This window comes from Dendrobates tinctorius, unplaced genomic scaffold (genome assembly GCF_039654945.1).
Source record: "Dendrobates tinctorius isolate UK_male_01 unplaced genomic scaffold, ASM3965494v1 ptg000175l, whole genome shotgun sequence".
In the NCBI taxonomy this organism is placed as follows: Eukaryota; Metazoa; Chordata; class Amphibia; order Anura; family Dendrobatidae; genus Dendrobates; species Dendrobates tinctorius.
Window position 1 is genome coordinate 7,968,409 of NW_027361842.1, and position 18,068 is coordinate 7,986,476.

At 47.8% G+C, this 18,068-nt stretch overlaps 1 protein-coding gene across 4 annotated transcripts in view; it reads left to right on the forward strand.

Annotated features, from left to right (window-relative positions):
- The first annotated feature begins 1,237 nt into the window (after positions 1-1,237).
- FUT8 (fucosyltransferase 8) overlaps positions 1,238-18,068 on the forward strand; it is a 316,159-nt gene continuing 299,328 nt past the window's right edge. For 3 of the 4 annotated variants that reach the window (XM_073551365.1, XM_073551366.1, XM_073551364.1), the window contains exon 1: positions 1,238-1,451. The gene's annotated coding sequence lies outside the window, so the exon portion shown is untranslated. The remainder of the gene's footprint in view (positions 1,452-18,068) is intronic. The other variant, XM_073551367.1, reaches the window with a different exon arrangement.

An 18,068-nucleotide genomic window follows, 5' to 3' on the forward strand; every position in this document is an offset into this window, starting at 1 on the left:
TCCCTGTGTGCAGAAGAGGTTCACATGGACGTGGCATGTTATTCTACTGCAATCTGCAAAACAATGTTTAAGTAATTTTAGTGTTTCTCATTCATATGTGGGAGAATTGGACATTTGGCCCCTTTGATGCCCAGAACCAGAGGGGCCGGCGGGATAGAGTGGAATTAGCTGTGGGCATCACGATATAAGGGCCACGTGCCGTCAGTGCCCACAGTAACTTAACCCTTACGTCGCCCTTCGGTGCCCACTCTGATGCCAGGGCTGACGCCCAAGACCTGATGGGCCGGCGGGAGGGAGTGGAATTCTAACAGATGTGGGCATCACGATGTAAGGGGCACGTGCCGTCAGTGCCCACAGTAACTTAACCCTTACAACGCCAACCTTCGGTGGCCACTCTGATGCCAGAGCTGACGCCCAGGACCTGATGGACCGGCGGGAGGGAGTGGAATTCTAACAGATGTGGGCATCACAATATAAGGGCCACATGCCGTCAGTGCCCACAGTAACTTAACCCTTACAACGCCGACCTTCGGTGGCCACTCTGATGCCAGAGCTGACGCCCAGGACCTGATGGACTGGCGGGAGGGAGTGGAATTCTAACAGATGTGGGCATCACGATATAAGGGCCACGTGCCGTCAGTGCCCACAGTAACTTAACCCTTACAACGTCGCCCTTCGGTGCCCACTCTGATGCCAGGGCTGACGCCCAGGACCTGATGGGCCGGTGGGAGTGGAATTCCAACAGATGTGGGCATAACAATGTGAGGGGCACTTAACCCTTAGAATGCCGCCCTCCGGTGTCCCCTCTGACGCCAGTCTATCAGAAGGCAGCCGCCTTTCGGTGCACTCACATCCGGGAATCCTCGGTACATTGGATTTGATCATTGGGACTTTTGTTGCTAAACCTGTAAAAATAAACAAAAAACAACAAAAAAACAAAAGAAAACCCATTTGTAAGAAGCCAACTTCAGCCCGGTACCGGGGGAGAGCGGAGGCAGGCGGGCAATACTCGTCATGAAATTCAATTGGAAAAATGACTGTCTGATACACAGGCGTGTACATAAGAAAACAATTCCCCCAAAGGTAGAAACCCCCGTAAGCTCCGTGCTGCAGGCACCACGCCGTGCACACCCCATGCCTTCGTTGCCTGCTGTGGCTCTGCCTAATGGGGGTGTCGCAGTTTCTGCTGAATTTGTCCCCCCCGCCCATCCGTATCACCTCCCCCCCTCCTATCGCCCCCGTTGATCACATAGTACTGTGCGCATGCGCGTTGTATCCTCTCCCCGCCCGCCGCCTCCTCCTCCTCTCCCCGGTTTTATTGCCGCTCCGCTCACCACCCGGAGGCGCCGGGCACAGGGTGGAAGCTCTGCCGGCTGAAAGGACCACACAGCCGCCGCCAACTGGACTGGGGCTCCCGCTACAAGTTGTCCTCACACAGTGACAGCAGCACGGTAGGTGGCCCCGGGACTCAGCGGCGCTGCCAGGGTGGGAGATGCGGTGCGTGTGTGTATGGATGGATGTGTCTGTACATGGCTGTGTCAGTGTCTGTACAGTGTGTGTGCATGGATGTGTCAGTGTCTGTACAGTGTGTGTGCATGGCTGTGTCAGTGTCTGTACAGTGTGTGTGCATGGCTGTGTCAGTGTCTGTACAGTGTGTGTGCATGGCTGTGTCAGTGTCTGTACAGTGTGTGTGCATGGCTGTGTCAGTGTCTGTACAGTGTGTGTGCATGGCTGTGTCAGTGTCTGTACAGTGTGTGTGCATGGCTGTGTCAGTGTCTGTACAGTGTGTGTGCATGGCTGTGTCAGTGTCTGTACAGTGTGTGTGCATGGCTGTGTCAGTGTCTGTACAGTGTGTGTGCATGGCTGTGTCAGTGTCTGTACAGTGTGTGTGCATGGCTGTGTCAGTGTCTGTACAGTGTGTGTGCATGGCTGTGTCAGTGTCTGTACAGTGTGTGTGCATGGATGTGTCAGTGTCTGTACAGTACGTGTGTGCATGGATGTGTCAGTGTCTGTACAGTACGTGTGCTCATGGATGTGTCAGTGTCTGTACAGTGTGTGTGCGCTCATGGATGTGTCAGTGTCTGTACAGTGTGTGTGCGCTCATGGATGTGTTAGTGTCTGTACAGTGTGTGTGTGCGCTCATGGATGTGTTAGTGTCTGTACAGTGTGTGTGCATGGATGTGTCAGTGTCTGTACAGTATGTGTGCATGGATGTGTCAGTGTCTGTACAGTACATGTGCTCATGAATGTGTGTGTGCTCATGGATGTGTCTGTACAGTGTGTGTGCATGGATGTGTCAGTGTCTGTACAGTGTCGGTGTGTGTGCATGGATGTGTCGGAGTCTGTTCAGTGTGTCTGTACAGTGTGTGTGCATGGATGTGTCAGTCTGTTCAGTGTGTCTGTACAGTGTGTGTGCATGGATGTGTCAGTCTGTTCAGTGTGTCTGTACAGTGTGTGTGCATGGATGTGTCAGACTGTTCAGTGTGTCTGTACAGTGTGTGTGCATGGATGTGTCAGACTGTTCAGTGTGTCTGTACAGTGTGTGTGCATGGATGTGTCAGTGTCTATACAGTGTGTGTGCATGGATGTGTCAGTGTCTGTGTGTACATGGATGTGTCTGTACAGTGTGTGTACATGGATGTGTCAGTGTCTGTGTGTACATGGATGTGTCTGTACATGGCTGTGTCAGTGTCTGTACAGTGTGTGTTCATGGATGTGTCAGTGTCTGTACAGTGTCAGTGTGTGTGCATGGCTGTGTCAGTGTCTGTACAGTATGTGTGCATGGATGTGTCAGTGTCTGTACAGTATGTGTGCTCATGGATGTGTCAGTGTCTGTACTGTGTGTGCGCTCATGGATGTGTCAGTGTCTGTACAGTGTGTGTGCGCTCATGGATGTGTTAGTGTCTGTACAGTGTCTGTGTGTGCATGGATGTGTCAGTGTCTGTACAGTATGTGTGCATGGATGTGTCAGTGTCTGTACAGTATGTGTGCATGGATGTGTCAGTGTCTGTACAGTATGTGTGCATGGATGTGTCAGTGTCTGTACAGTACGTGTGCTCATGAATGTGTCCGTGTCTGTACAGTGTCTCTGTGTGCTCATGGATGTGTCTGTACAGTGTGTGTGCATGGATGTGTCAGTGTCTGTACAGTGTCAGTGTGTGTGCATGGATGTGTCAGTGTCTGTACAGTGTCAGTGTGTATGCATGGATGTGTCGGAGTCTGTTCAGTGTGTCTGTACAGTGTGTGTGTATGGATGTGTCAGTGTCTGTACAGTGTGTGTGCATGGATGTGTCAGACTGTTCAGTGTGTCTGTACAGTGTGTGTGCATGGATGTGTCAGTGTCTGTACAGTATGTGTGCATGGATGTGTCAGTGTCTGTACAGTACGTGTGCTCATGAATGTGTCTGTACAGTGTCTGTGTGTGCTCATGGATGTGTCTGTACAGTGTGTGTGCATGGATGTGTCAGTGTCTGTACAGTGTCAGTGTGTGTGCATGGATGTGTCAGTGTCTGTACAGTGTCAGTGTGTGTGCATGGATGTGTCAGAGTCTGTTCAGTGTGTCTGTACAGTGTGTGTGCATGGATGTGTCAGTCTGTTCAGTGTGTCTGTACAGTGTGTGTGCATGGATGTGTCAGACTGTTCAGTGTGTCTGTACAGTGTGTGTGCATGGATGTGTCAGTCTGTTCAGTGTGTCTGTACAGTGTGTGTGCATGGATGTGTCAGTGTCTGTACAGTGTGTGTGCATGGATGTGTCAGACTGTTCAGTGTGTCTGTACAGTATGTGTGCATGGATGTGTCAGTGTCTGTACAGTGTCTGTGTGTATGGATGAATGTGTCAGTACAGTGTGTGTGTGCGTGCATGGATGTGTCAGTGTCTGTACAGAGTCTGTGTGTGTGCATGGATGTGTCAGAGTCTGTTCAGTGTCTGTACAGTGTGTGTGCATGGATGTGTCAGTGTCTGTACAGTGTGTCTGTACAGTATGTGTGCATGGATGTGTCAGTGTCTGTACAGTGTGTGTGCTCATGGATGTGTCAGTGTCTGTACAGTGTGTGTGCTCATGGATGTGTCAGTGTCTGTACAGTGTGTGTGCTCATGGATGTGTCAGTGTCTGTACAGTGTGTGTGCTCATGGATGTGTTTGTGTCTGTACAGTGTCTGTGTGTATGGATGTGTCAGTGTCTGTACAGTGTGTGTGTATGGATGTGTCAGTGTCTGTACAGTGTGTGTGTATGGATGTGTCAGTGTCTGTACAGTGTGTGTGTATGGATGTGTCAGTGTCTGTACAGTGTGTGTGCATGGATGTGTCAGTGTCTGTACAGTGTCAGTGTGTGTGCATGGATGTGTCAGTCTGTTCAGTGTGTCTGTACAGTATGTGTGCATGGATGTGTCAGAGTCTGTTCAGTGTGTCTGTACAGTATGTGTGCATGGATGTGTCAGTGTCTGTACAGTGTGTGCTCATGGATGTGTTCGTGTCTGTGCATGGATGTGTCAGTGTCTGTACAGTGTGTGTGCATGGATGTGTCAGTGTCTGTTCAGTGTGTCTGTACAGTATGTGTGCATGGATGTGTCAGAGTCTGTTCAGTGTGTCTGTACAGTGTGTGTGCATGGATGTGTCAGTGTCTGTACAGTGTGTGTGCATGGATGTGTCAGTGTCTGTACAGTGTGTGCTCATGGATGTGTTCGTGTCTGTGCATGGATGTGTCAGTGTCTGTACAGTGTGTGTGCATGGATGTGTCAGTGTCTGTTCAGTGTGTCTGTACAGTATGTGTGCATGGATGTGTCAGAGTCTGTTCAGTGTGTCTGTACAGTGTGTGTGCATGGATGTGTCAGTGTCTATACAGTGTGTGTGCATGGATGTGTCAGTGTCTGTACAGTGTGTGTGTGTATGGATGTGTCAGTGTCTGTACAGAGTCTGTGTGTGTGTACAGTGTGTGTGTGCATGGATGTGTCAGTCTGTTCAGTGTCTGTACAGTGTGTGTGCATGGATGTGTCAGTGTCTGTACAGTATGTGTGCATGGATGTGTCAGTGTCTGTACAGTACGTGTGCTCATGAATGTGTCTGTACAGTGTCTGTGTGCTCATGGATGTGTCTGTACAGTGTGTGTGCATGGATGTGTCAGTGTCTGTACAGTGTGTGTGTCTGTACAGTGTGTGTGCGCGCATGGATGTGTCTGTACAGTGTTTGTGTGTGTGTGCATGGATGTCAGTGTCTACAATGTCTGTGTGTGTATGGATGTGTCAGTGTCTGTACAGTGTGTGTGCTCATGGATGTGTTAGTGTCTGTACAGTGTCTGTGTGCATGGATGTGTCAGTGTCTGTACAGTGTGTGTGTGCGCATGGATGTGTCATTGTCTGTACAGTGTTTGTGTGTGTGTGTGCATGGATGTGCCAGTGTCTGTGTGTGTCCAGTGGGTGCATGGATGTGTCAGTGTCTGTACAGTGTCTGTGTGTGTGTATATATGTATGTACAGTGTGTGTGCATGGATGTCAGTGTGTGTACAATGTGTGTGTATATGTATGTGTGTATGTACAGTGTGTGTGTATGTACAGTGTGTGTACAGGGTGTGTGTGTGTATATATATATATATATATATATGTACAGTGTGTATGTAAAGTGTGTGTGTGGTTTGTATGTACAGTGTGTGTGTGGTGTGTGTATGTACAGTGTGTGTATATGTATGTACAGTGTGCGTGGTGTATAAGTATAGTGTGTGTGGATATGTATGTACAGTGTATGTGTGTATGTACAGTGTGTGTGCATATGTAGGTACAGCGTGTGTGTGTGTACAGTGTGCGTGGTGTGTGTGTGTGTGTGTATATATATATATATATATAATGTACAGTGTGTATGTAAAGTGTGTGTGGTTTGTATGTACAGCGTGTGTATATGTATGTACAGTGTGTGTGTTGTGTGTATATGTATAGTGTGTGGTGTATATGTATAGTGTGTGTGTGCATATGTATGTACAGTGTTTGTGGTGTGTGTGCATATGTATGTACAGTGTGTGTATGTGTGGATGGATGTGTCTGTACAGTAAATGTCAGCTCATGGAAGTGTTCGTTTGTCGTATGCTTCTGTGTATATATATCTATATATCCGTGCATATCTGTGTGTGTGCATGTGTGTACATATATACAGCGCTGGCAAAAATTAAGAGACCACAGCACAGTTTTCAGTTTGTCTGATTTTTCTCTTTATAGGTATAGTTTTTTAGTAAAATGTAAATTGCTCTTTAATTCTATAAACTACTGACATGTCTTCGAATTTCCAAGCACTAAATTTTGTAATTATTTTCAGAAAATGAGAAATGGTAATAATAACAAAAAAAAAAAATCAGTGCTTGCAGACCTTAAATAATGCTAAGAAAACAAGTTCATAATCATTTAGAAACAACAATACTAATGATTTAACTCAGGAAGAGTTCAGAAATCAATATTTTGTGGAATAACCATGATTTTTAATCACAGCTTTCATGCGTCTTGGCATGCTTTCCACCAGTCTGTCACACTGCTTCTGGGTGACCTTATGCCACTCTTGGTACTAAAATGTAAGCAGTTCTTTATTTGATGGCTTGTGACTATCCATCTTCCTCTTGATTACATTCCGGAGGTTTTCAATGGGGTTCAGGTCTGGAGATTGGGTTGGCCATGACAGGGATTTGATGTGGTGGTCCTTCATCCACACATTGATTGACCTAGCTGTGCGGCATGGCGCATTGTCCTGCTGGAAAAACCAGTCCTCAGAGTTGGGGAACATTACCTGAGCAGAAGGAATCAACTGTTTTTCCAGGATAACCTTTTATGCGGCTTGATTCATACGTCCTTTGCCAAGATTAACCTGCCCAATTCCAGCTTTGCTGAAGCATCGCCAGATCATCACTGATCCTCCACCAAATTTCACAGTGGGTGCAAGACACTGTGGCTTGTACGCCTCTCCAGGTCTCCGTCTAACCATTAGACGACCAGGTGTTGGGCAAAGCTGAAAATTAGACTCATCAGAGAATATTACCTTATTCCAGTCCTCTATGGTCCAATCCTTATGGTCTTTGGCAAACTTCAGCCTGGCTCTCCTTTGCTTCTCATTGATGAAAGGCTTTTTTCTAGCTTTACATGACTTGAGCCCTGCCTCTAGGAGACTGTTATGAACTGTTCTTGCCGTGCGCTTCACCACAGCTGCCATTTGCCATTCCTTCTGTAGGTCACTTGATGTCATCCTGTAGTTGCTGAATGACATTCGAATAAGATGCTGGTCATGCCGGTCAGTGGAGAGTCGTTTTCTCCCTCTGCCAGTCTGTAGCTTCGTTGTCCCCAGTGTCTGCTGCTTGACCTTGTTGTAATGGACTGCCGTCTTAGAAATTTTTAAGGATGGAGGCAACATGACGCTTACTGTATCCCTCTGCTAGTAAAGCCAGAATTAAACCCTTTTTTTTTTCCCTCACTCAAGACTTTTTTCTTCAACTCCTTTGGCATTGTTAAAAGTTATTTTTTCTTTCCTATTACGTTTGGGATATTACTAGCACTTGTTTTGCCATCCAGCTTGTCGTATTGCAAGAGGATTGTGAACACCACAGCAGGGTTTCTTATACTTTCCTTCGTTAAATAAAATTTGGTTCAGGTGATGACCTAATCAGAAGCACATTAAGTGGAATGAACTGTACTCTAGTTAGAATTCAGCTGACACTGGAATGGAATGGCTGTCAGACATATAGAGAAGCTGATTTTTTTAAAACTGTGCAATGGTCTCTTAATTTTTCCCAGATAGCTCTGGCAAAAAATTAATATATGTATTTTTTCTTTATATAATATTTATTTATTTGTATTGCCGATGAATCACAGCTGTCACTGCCACAACTACAATGTCGTTGAGCCTTTGTCTGAACAGTTACATGACAGGTGACTGGCACCGCATGTCCTACCTAACCCCTGCATACCAAGGGTGATTTGTATAGGGCGGCTGGGACCGCGATGGGGTCTGGTCCGCTTTTGTGTTGGTGTGAAAGCTTCATCCTGTCAATTTTTAGAGGTTGTGTATTTCTATGTGCGCGTGTCTCTCTATCTATATCTATCTCTATCTATCTATTACACTGTATAGAGGTGTATATATAGTGTGCTCCTGGTTGCTATGTGCAGTGCATGTGTTGGACTGATTTCCTGCATGCTGCACTCTGGTTTGCTGTAGGGTGAAACACGCGTCATACCTGTGATCCTGCTGGAGGGATGCAGCGTGAGATGACTCCTCTGGTCCAGCACTGGTGGGTTCAGCTCCCTGTGATCCTGCTGGAGGGATGCAGCATCTGCCGGCTCCTCTGGTCCAGCACTGGTGGATGTGGCTCCCTGTGATCTTGCTGGAGGGATACAGCTTGAGCCGGCTCCTCTGGTCCCAGCACTGGTGAGTGCAGCTCCCTGTGATTCTGCTGGAGGGTTGCATCATGAGCCAGCACCTCTGGTCCAGCACTGGTGGATGCGGCTCCCTGTGGTTCTGCTGGAGGGATGCAGCGGGATGCGGCTCCTCTGGTCCAGCACTTGTGGATGCGGCTCCATGTGATTCTGCTGGAGGGATGCATCATGAATCGGCTCCTCTGGTCCAGCACTCGTGGATGCGTCTCCCTGTGATTCTGCTGGATGGATGCAGCGGGAGCCGGTTCCTCTGGTCCATCACTGGTGGATGCGGCTCCCTGAGATTCTGCTGGAGGGATGCATCATGAGCTGGCTCCTCTGGTCCAGCACTGGTGGATGCGGCTCCATGTGATTCTGCTGGAGGGATGCATCATGAACCGGCTCCTCTGGTCCAGCACTCGTGGATGCGACTCCCTGTGATTCTGCTGGAGGGATGCAGCGGGAGCCGGCTCCTCTGGTCCATCACTGGTGGATGCGGCTCCCTGTGATTCTGCTGGAGGGATGCATCATGAGCCGCCTCCTCTGGTCCAGCACTCGTGGATGCGACTCCCTGTGATTCTGCTGGAGGGATGCAGCGGGATTTGGCTCCTCTGGTCCAGCACTGATGGATTCGGCTCCCTGTGATTCTGCTGGAGGGATGCAGCGGGATTTGGCTCCTCTGGTCCATCACTGGTGGTGCGGCTCCCTGTGATTCTGCTGGAGGGATGCAGCGGGATCCGGCTTCTCTGGTCCAGCACTTGGGGATGCGGCTCCCTGTGATTCTGCTGAAGGAATGCAGCGGGAGCCGGCTCCTCTGGTCCAGCACTGGTGGATTCGGTCCCTGTGATCTTGCTGAATGGATGCCGTGGGAGCCAGCTCCTTTGGTCCAGCACTGGTGGATGCAGCTCCCTGTGATTTCTGCTGGAGGGATGCAACGGGAGCCGGCTACTCTGGTCCATCACTGGTGGTGTGATTCTGCTGGAGGGATGCAGTGGGAGCCAACTCCTCTGGTCCAGCACTGGTGGATGCGGCTCCCTGTGATCCTGCTGGAGGGATGCAGCGGGAGCCGGCTCCTCTGGTCCAGCACTGGTGGATGCAGCTCCCTGTGATTCTGCTGGAGGGATGCAGCAGGATCTGGATCCTCTGGTCCAGCAGTGGTGGATGCAGCTCCCTGTGATTCTGCTAGAGGGATGCAGCGGGATCCGGCTCCTCTGTTCCAGCACTGGTGGATTCGGCTCCTTTGATCCTGCTGGAGGGATGCAGTGGGAGCCGGCTCCTCTGGTCCAGCACTGGTGGATGCAGCTCCCTGTGATCCTGCTGGAGGGATGCAGTGGTATCCGGCACATCTGGGCAGTGGGATCCGGCACCTCTGGTCCAGCACTGGTGGATGCAGCTCCCTGTGATCCTGCTGGAGGGATGCAGTGGGATCCGGCACCTCTGGTGCAGCACTGGTGGATGCAGCTCCCTGTGATTCTGCTTGAGGAATGCAGTGGGATCCGGCACCTCTGGGCAGTGGGATCCGGCACCTCTGGTCCAGCACTGGTGGATGCAGCTCCCTGTGATTCTGCTGGAGGGATGCAGGTGGTCCGGCACCTCTGGGCAGTGAGATCCAGCACCTCTGGTCCAGCACTGGTGGATGCAGCTTCCTGTGATCCTGCTGGAGGGATCCAGTGGGATTCGGCACCTCTGGTCCAGCACTGGTGGATGCAGCTCCCTGTGATCCTGCTGGAGGGATGCAGTGGGATCCGGCACCTCTGGTCCAGCACTGGTGGATGCAGCTCCCTGTGATTCTGCTGGAGTGATGCAGTGGGATCCGGCACCTCTGGTCCAGCACTGGTGGATGCAGCTCCCTGTGATCCTGCTGGAGGGATGCAGTGGGATCCGGCACCTCTGGTCCAGCACTGGTGGATGCAGCTCCCTGTGATCCTGCTGGAAGGATGCAGAGGGATCCGGCACCTCTGGTCCAGCACTGGTGGATGCAGCTCCTTGTGATCCTGCTGGAGGGATGCAGTTGGATCCGGCACCTCTGGTCCAGCACTAGTGGATGCAGCTCCCTGTGGTTCTGCTGGAGGGATGCAGTGGGATCTGGCACCTCTGGTCCAGCACTGGTGGATGCAGCTCCCTGTGATTCTGCTGGAGGGATGCAGTGGGATCCGGCACCTCTGGGCAGTGGGATCCGGCACCTCTGGTCCAGCACTGGTGGATGCAGCTCCCTGTGGTTCTGCTGGAGGGATTCAGTGGGATCTGGCACCTCTGGTCCAGCACTGGTGGATGCAGCTCCCTGTGGTTCTGCTGGAGGGATGCAGTGGGATCTGGCACCTCTGGTCCAGCACTGGTGGATGCAGCTCCCTGTGATTCTGCTGGAGGGATGCAGTGGGATCCGGCACCTCTGGTCCAGCACTGGTGGATGCAGCTCCCTGTGATCCTGCTGGAGGGATGCAGTGGGATCCGGCACCTCTGGTCCAGCACTAGTGGATGCAGCTCCCTGTGATTCTGCTGGAGGGATGCAGTGGGATCCGGCACCTCTGGGCAGTGGGATCCGGCACCTCTGGTCCAGCACTAGTGGATGCAGCTCCCTGTGATTCTGCTGGAGGGATGCAGTGGGATCTGGCACCTCTGGTCCAGCAGTGGTGGATGCAGCTCCTTGTGGTTCTGCTGGAGGGATGCAGTGGGATCTGGCACCTCTGGTCCAGCAGTGGTGGATGCAGCTCCCTGTGATTCTGCTGGAGGGATGCAGTGGGATCCGGCACCTCTGGTCCAGCACTGGTGGATGCAGCTCCCTGTGATTCTGCTGGAGGGATGCAGTGGGATCTGGCACCTCTGGGCAGTGGGATCCGGCACCTCTGGTCCAGCACTGGTGGATGCAGCTCCCTGTGATTCTGCTGGAGGGGTGCATCATGAGCCAGCTCCTCACTGGTGGGTGCAGCTCCTTGTGAGTCCCAGATACAATGTTTCATGTTGATTTATTCCAGGGGTAAACGTTTACAGTTCTTGTCTGTTCTGTTCTGTAATGTCGATACTGCTTCCTCTGTCTTCTTCCACCTCTGGTTTCTTGGATGATTTTTGGAGTGATATGTGCCCAGTCAGCTATTTGCCTTGCTGACAATCTATCCTACATAGGGCTTATTCCTGTTGCAGGTACATGGACTTTACAAGCTCCATTCAGGTGTATGGAAGACTCCTGCACCATATCTTCTACCCCGTTAATCAGTCATACAGGGACACACTTCTCAGTCCTTAGTTGCAGTGACATGCAATAGTGTCCTTTCCTTAATAAAAAAAAGCATTTTCTTTTGATTTTGATATTGCAGTTTGCAAAAAAAAGTAGCATGGCAAGTTATCCCTTACACACAGGATACTTTCCGATCGCTGGGGGTGCAACCATTGCAGCCTCCCCACAAAATGGAATTTTGTTCCGTTTTGAACGGAAGGAGGTGAGCATTCTTAACCTCCACCTTATTTTCTTTGAGACTGCTGTAGAAAGTGCTTCTCCATTGTGCTGTCAATCCCATAGACAAGGAGTGAAGGTACCTCTGACCATCCAAAAAGGCTTTACAAATCCCAGTTCTCAGGCTTCCTGATCCTTGTTTCTGAGATTGGTCAGTCTCTTAGCGATCAGCAGGCTATCCCCATCTCAGATAGGGATCATCTGTTCTGGGATTAAAAAAAACCTTTAATAGGTTTGTCCGCCTTTTAAAAAAATTCACTTTTCTTTGTGTTTATAATATAATAAGAAAGAACTTACTATTTATTTTTTTTATTTCAAAGTCACCTTGATTTCCAGATATCTACGTGGTCCTGGACTCTGCAGCTTTGTGTTCGAGAGTAGAGTTTCCTGTGTCTGCACCTCATTAGAGTTGTGAACGAAGGGGGCTAACTAGGTTCTAAGTCAGACCTTTTCTCTAGTTTATAGTGTATGTAGACTGGGAAGTGGGGGCAGCTATCTTTTGATGTAGTCAGCCAGCCCCTCCTCTGTGTTGGCTTGTACACATTCAGAGAATGGGGCTGGCTTGGCTTTTGATGAATAGCCAGCATCTCTGTCTTGACTGGTACACATTAAAGGGTTGGGGGTAGGGTTGCTGGCTTGACTTTTGATATTCAGTTAGCCCATCCCCTTCTATCTTGGATGATGTACTGATAGAAGGGGACTGACTTGGCTTTCAATGTGCAGTTAACCAACCCCTTTTCTGTCTTAGCTGATGCACAGACAAAGATGGCTGGCTTGAGTTTTGATGTGCAGGCAGCCCGTCAGACAAAGGGACTGGTTTGGCTTTTGATGTGCGGTCAGCCTTTCTCCTTCTCTGTATTGGCTGGTGTACAGATAGAGAAGGGGGCTGGCTTGGCATTTGATATTCGATGAGCCCATCCTCTTCTGTGTATTGGTTCATGTGTAGTCAGCCTATCCCTCTTCTCTATATTGGCTGATGTGCAGTTAACCTGTCTCCTCTGTATTGGCTGGTGTACAGATAGAGAAGGGGGCTGGCTTGACTTTTGAGGCACAATCAATCCTCTTCTCACACACACACACACACACACACACACACACACACACACTTTCTCCTATGTCGGGTAGAGAACTGTAAGTAGCATTGCTGAAAGTATTGCTGATATCTGAAGATTGGGACACTTCTACAACTGAAAGTCTGTTATAAGGTTCTTTATATTAACCCCTTAGTGACGGGGCCAATTTTTTAAATTCTGACCCATGTCAATTTATGTGGTTATAACTCTGGAACGCTTCAACAAATCCCATTGATTTTGAGATTGTTTTTTCGTGGCACATTATAATTTATGATAATGGTAAATTTAGGTCGATAAGTTTTGTGTTTATTTATAAAACTTATCTGAAACTTTACAAAAATGTAAAAAAAATGCGATTTTCAAACTTTGAATGATTATCCCTTTAATAATCCAGATAGTCATACCACACAAGAACATTAATATATAGCATTTCCCACATGTCTGCTTTACATTAGCACAATTTGTAAAACACTAATTTATTTTATTAGCCTTTTAGGAGGTTTAAAAATGTAGCAGTAATTTTTTCATTTTTTCAAGGAAATTTACAAAGTTTATTTTTTGAGGGACCTCTCTAGGTTTAAAGCGACTTTAGGGGTGCTATATATTGGAAAACCCCAAACGTGATGCCAGTTTAAAAACTGCACCCCCTGACATATTGAAAACTGCTGTCAGGTAGTTTATTAACCCTTCAGGTGATTTTCAGGAATTAATGCAAAGTGGTATAGCAGGAATGAAAAAGTGTTTGTTTACCACCTAAATGTCGCTATCTTCGGAGCTGAGCCGTGATACACTCTCAGGCCACTATTTGCCCATGAACTGCTATGGCAAACATCAGGACCACACAATCATGATCTCGGTGTGTCAATTAGATTAAGGCTGTGTGCCCACGTTGCGTTTTTGTAAGTGTTTCCGCAGTGTTTGTGCCGGATCAGACGCTGCAGAAACGCTTACAGGATGCATACAATTAATTTTCATGCATTTTTGGCTTTTTGTGCCAATGCATGCGTTTTTAACCGCTCAGGAATCGCTTAGCGGCTAAAAACGCAGCATGCTCATTAATTTCCGCATAGCTGAGCGTTTTTAGCATTCCCCAATGTTCCCAGAAAACGCGTGTCAAAAACCGCGTCAAAAATGCGTGGAAAAAGACGCGCGTTTTCTGGGAAAAAACGCTAGCGTGGGCACATAGCCTAAAGCAGAAGCCCCCACAATCTATTAACCATTTATTTGGTCTAGTCACTTTTGACAGCAGCAACTAAGGGGTTAAACAGATATGGACAGTGCCAACACTGATCGTTTGTGATACAACAAGTTGTCAGCTATAGGGTACAGTTATCAGCTGCTGGATTGTCACCTGTATAGGGATACTATTCTCTTATATCTCAGGTCAGTAAAAAGACGTATTGGCCGTCATTAAGGGGTTAATCACATAGCAAATATTTTTGGGGAAAGTTTGTTTTCACATATACAAGTTTACTGACATTGTTGTAGAAACGATCAGAAATCCGGGCAGAGTTGTATCATAAATTGTGATGTCGCAGGCTTCCTTCATATGATTGAATGATGTCTGTTACATAATGCCTCATATCACATAGTCGCGTCGTTTTGGGTCTTTTTTGTGTTGCTTCCATGTAAGTTTCTCTGTAGCAGGATTGTGTGACACCAGGGCAGATTCACCCTTCTTGATGTTCGGCCTTTCTTATAGCCAGGGAGCAGGACCTTCTGGTTTTTGCCAGTTCTTCTTTCTCCTTTTACTATGACTTGTAGAGCTTTCCGGGCTGGAGGTGTCCATCTTGCAGATGTTGTGACCCTGTTCAGTTCTTGGTAAGTGACAAGACTGTCAGACACGGCTCTGTTTCCTTCCTCCACATTTGCTCATGCATGTCATTTTTGTGTTGGCAGATGCTGTAGTCGTCTCATGTTGATGGGTGCCAACATTCCCCGGGATATATTTCTGTCGATACTCCATTGTTTCTCCCTGAAATTAGTGGTGTTGGAGCCGACAGGATCCCCCTCTGTCGGAATACCAAAGATGCTTGTCATCTGCTCAATGGAAGATGAGAATGTTTTTTTTTTTTCTTCTTTCTCAACTGCATTTATTTAGGGCTATAAATCATTTTATCAATTGGGTTTCATTACAAATTATGCACAGTTTGCCTTCAATAGCTTCTTTGTTGCACTGTCTTCACAAAGAGTCAACTGAGAATCTATCAGTGAGCCAGCTGTGATAGTCTGAGGAGTTTGCATCTCTTATCTATCTTTTGCTGAGCTCTGCTGTTTTCTGACAGCAGGGAAACAAAGTACCTGTAAATGTAAAATGGTGCTAAATTGACTGACTCAATTAGTCACTTGGTCAATTAGTTGCGGCCTCACTCAATACAAGTCTATGGAGCAAGGCCGTGCCCACCTGTCAGGCTCTGGCCAAGGGCTTGCATTAGGCCTCTTTCACACATTGGTGTTTTCCATCGAGTGCTGTATGGGGCCTGCACACATGCCCGTGTTGTCAGACACACCGTGTCTGTGTGACCCACTCATACTGTAGACATGTCTGTTTTTCCCAGCTGCACAGATTACATAATTAGGACATCCCTGTGCCATATGTGTGACACGTACCGGAATAGATGCAGACTAGAAATGACATTATTTGTGTTATAGATGTGCAAAGATAGAGAAAGATATGAGAGAAACAGAGAGCTGGATAAATAGAGGGATAGAGAGGTAGATGGATATCCGTGAGATGTACAGTGGCTTGCGGAAGCATTCACCATCCTTGGCAAGTCGCTTTTGATAAGTCTCTATGAGCTTTCCACTTCTGAACACTGAGATTTTTGCCCATTCCTCAAGGCAAAACTGCTCCAGCTACTTCACGTTAGATGGCTTCCTTTGCTGAACAGCAATTTTCATGTCTGACCACAGATTCTCCATTGGATTAAGGTCTTGGCTTTGAATAGGCCACTCCAAAACCTTTACATGTTTCTCCTTACGTCACTTGAGTGTGGCTTTAGTAGTATGCTTTGAGTCATTGTTTTGTTGGAAAGTGAACTTCCGTCCCAGTCTCAAATCACTGACAGACTGAAACAGGTTTTGCTCAAGACTATCCCTGTATTTGGCACCACCCATCTTCCCCTCGACTCGGACCATTTTCCCTGTCTCTGCTGATGAATAACATCCCCAGAGCATGATGCCTCCACCACCATGTTTCACTGTGGGGATGATGTTCTTGGCGTGATGAACTGTGTTGGCCAAAGTTCAATTTTGGTCTCATCTAACCACAGCACCTTCCTCCATACATTTGGGGAGTCTCTCGCATCTTTTGGCAAACTCAAAACGAGTCATACAATTTTCATGTGTAAGTAAAGGCTTTTTCTGCCCACTCTTCCATAAAGGCCACCTCTAAAGAGTGTACGGCTTACTGTGGTCATATGGACTGATATTCCATTCTCTGCTTGGGAATTCTGCTGCATCTTCAGGGTTATCTTTGGTCTCTGTGCTGCCTCTCTGATTGTAATGCCCTGAGAGTTTTGGTGGGTGGCACTTTCTTGGCAGATTTGTTTTGGTACCATGTTCTTTCCATTTGATGATAATGGATTTGATGGTGCTCCAGGGCATCATCCGAGATCAGGAGATTTTTTTTTTATAGCCTAACCCTGACTTGTACTTCTCAACATTGTCTCTGACTTGGTTGGAGATCTCCATTGTCTTCATGGTGGTGTTTGGAGATCTCCTTGGTCTTCATGTTGTTATTTGGAGATCAACATGGTGGTGTTTGGAGACCTCCTTGGTCTTCATGGTGGTGTATGGAGATCTCCATGATCTTCATGGTGGTATTTGGAGATCCTCTTGGTCTTCATGGTGGTGTTTGGAGATCTCCTTGGTCTTGATGGTGGTGTTTGGTTAGTCGTGACTCTTGTTAATGGTGTTGCAGTCTCTGTAGCCTTTTAGAAAAGTTAAAGTGTATATACTGTCAGATGTGTGATACTTAGTGACAGGACGTCCACCTGTGTGAAATCTAAGCATGTGACTTATGAAGGGAATTGCTTGCACCGGAAATATTTAGGGGCTTCATAGGAAAAGGGGTGAAAACATATGACCATGCCAATTTGTAGTTATTGGAACCCATAAATGTAATTTATGCCTGTATTTTTCTTCACTAAGGCTAGGTTCACATTAGCGTACCGGGGCTCTGCGGACAGCTACATACTTCCTCCCTGAAGCTCCGCCCACTTCCGCACTTTTTCCGTTTAGATCCACAGCAGGGTTTTTTTTTATACTTTCCTTTGTTGGAGTGGCTGATTTTGTAAGTTTGCCCACTGACAAAGCCATGAACAGTCTATAATTTTAAGAGTAGGTTAATTTTAACATTGAGAGGTAGAATATCAAAAATAAAATCCAGAAAATCACATTGTATAAGCCTAGTCAGGTAGTCAGGCTTAAAAAGCTAGACTGTGTAATTTAGGGAGAGCGACATTTATATCCCCGTCTCCCATCAGGACGAGCTCACTAAACGTTTCTCAATGAACTCATTCTGCAGCCACCAATACTGCATCACAGACTACAGAAGGCAATTGGTGCAACATTTTTAATAAAACCCAACTCAAAAAATGATTTATATCCAAAAGCACATTCAATTAAGTAAGATATAAAGGATGGCGTCCATACCCTAAACTAGGGTGATAAATGCACTGAGACGTCGTTCGGTACAAGCTGGGTGCTGTAGGTTGGTGGAGAACATGGCCATTTCTGTTTATTTCCATCTCTTATTACGTTGCGTTAACCCCTGGCCTGCTGGAGAGTCACCTCCGCACCCGGCTGCAGCCTCTGCTTTATGGCCCGTCGGTCACATGATAGATGACATCTTTCCCTTACAGAAGAGAAGCATTTTTCCTGAAGCCGCTCAGATCTCTTCTTGCTTAACTGCTTGCCCCTTATACCGCCAGAGGGTGGCCGCAGCGTCTGCTCTAAAGCCCCTTGTGTTAGTATAATGGCTCAGGGTGACTGAGGAGAGAGAGAATCTTAGGGATTCAACATGAAGGAAAGGGAAATGTGGTTTTTCTTTGCCGTTTACAGGAGAAAATAGTTTCATAGTTTGTCCATTCCTCCTGACAGCTGACACAATGGGATGTGTTAGGACCACCGCCACGCGGACCCCAGCTGCTGCTTGCCGCACATGTATT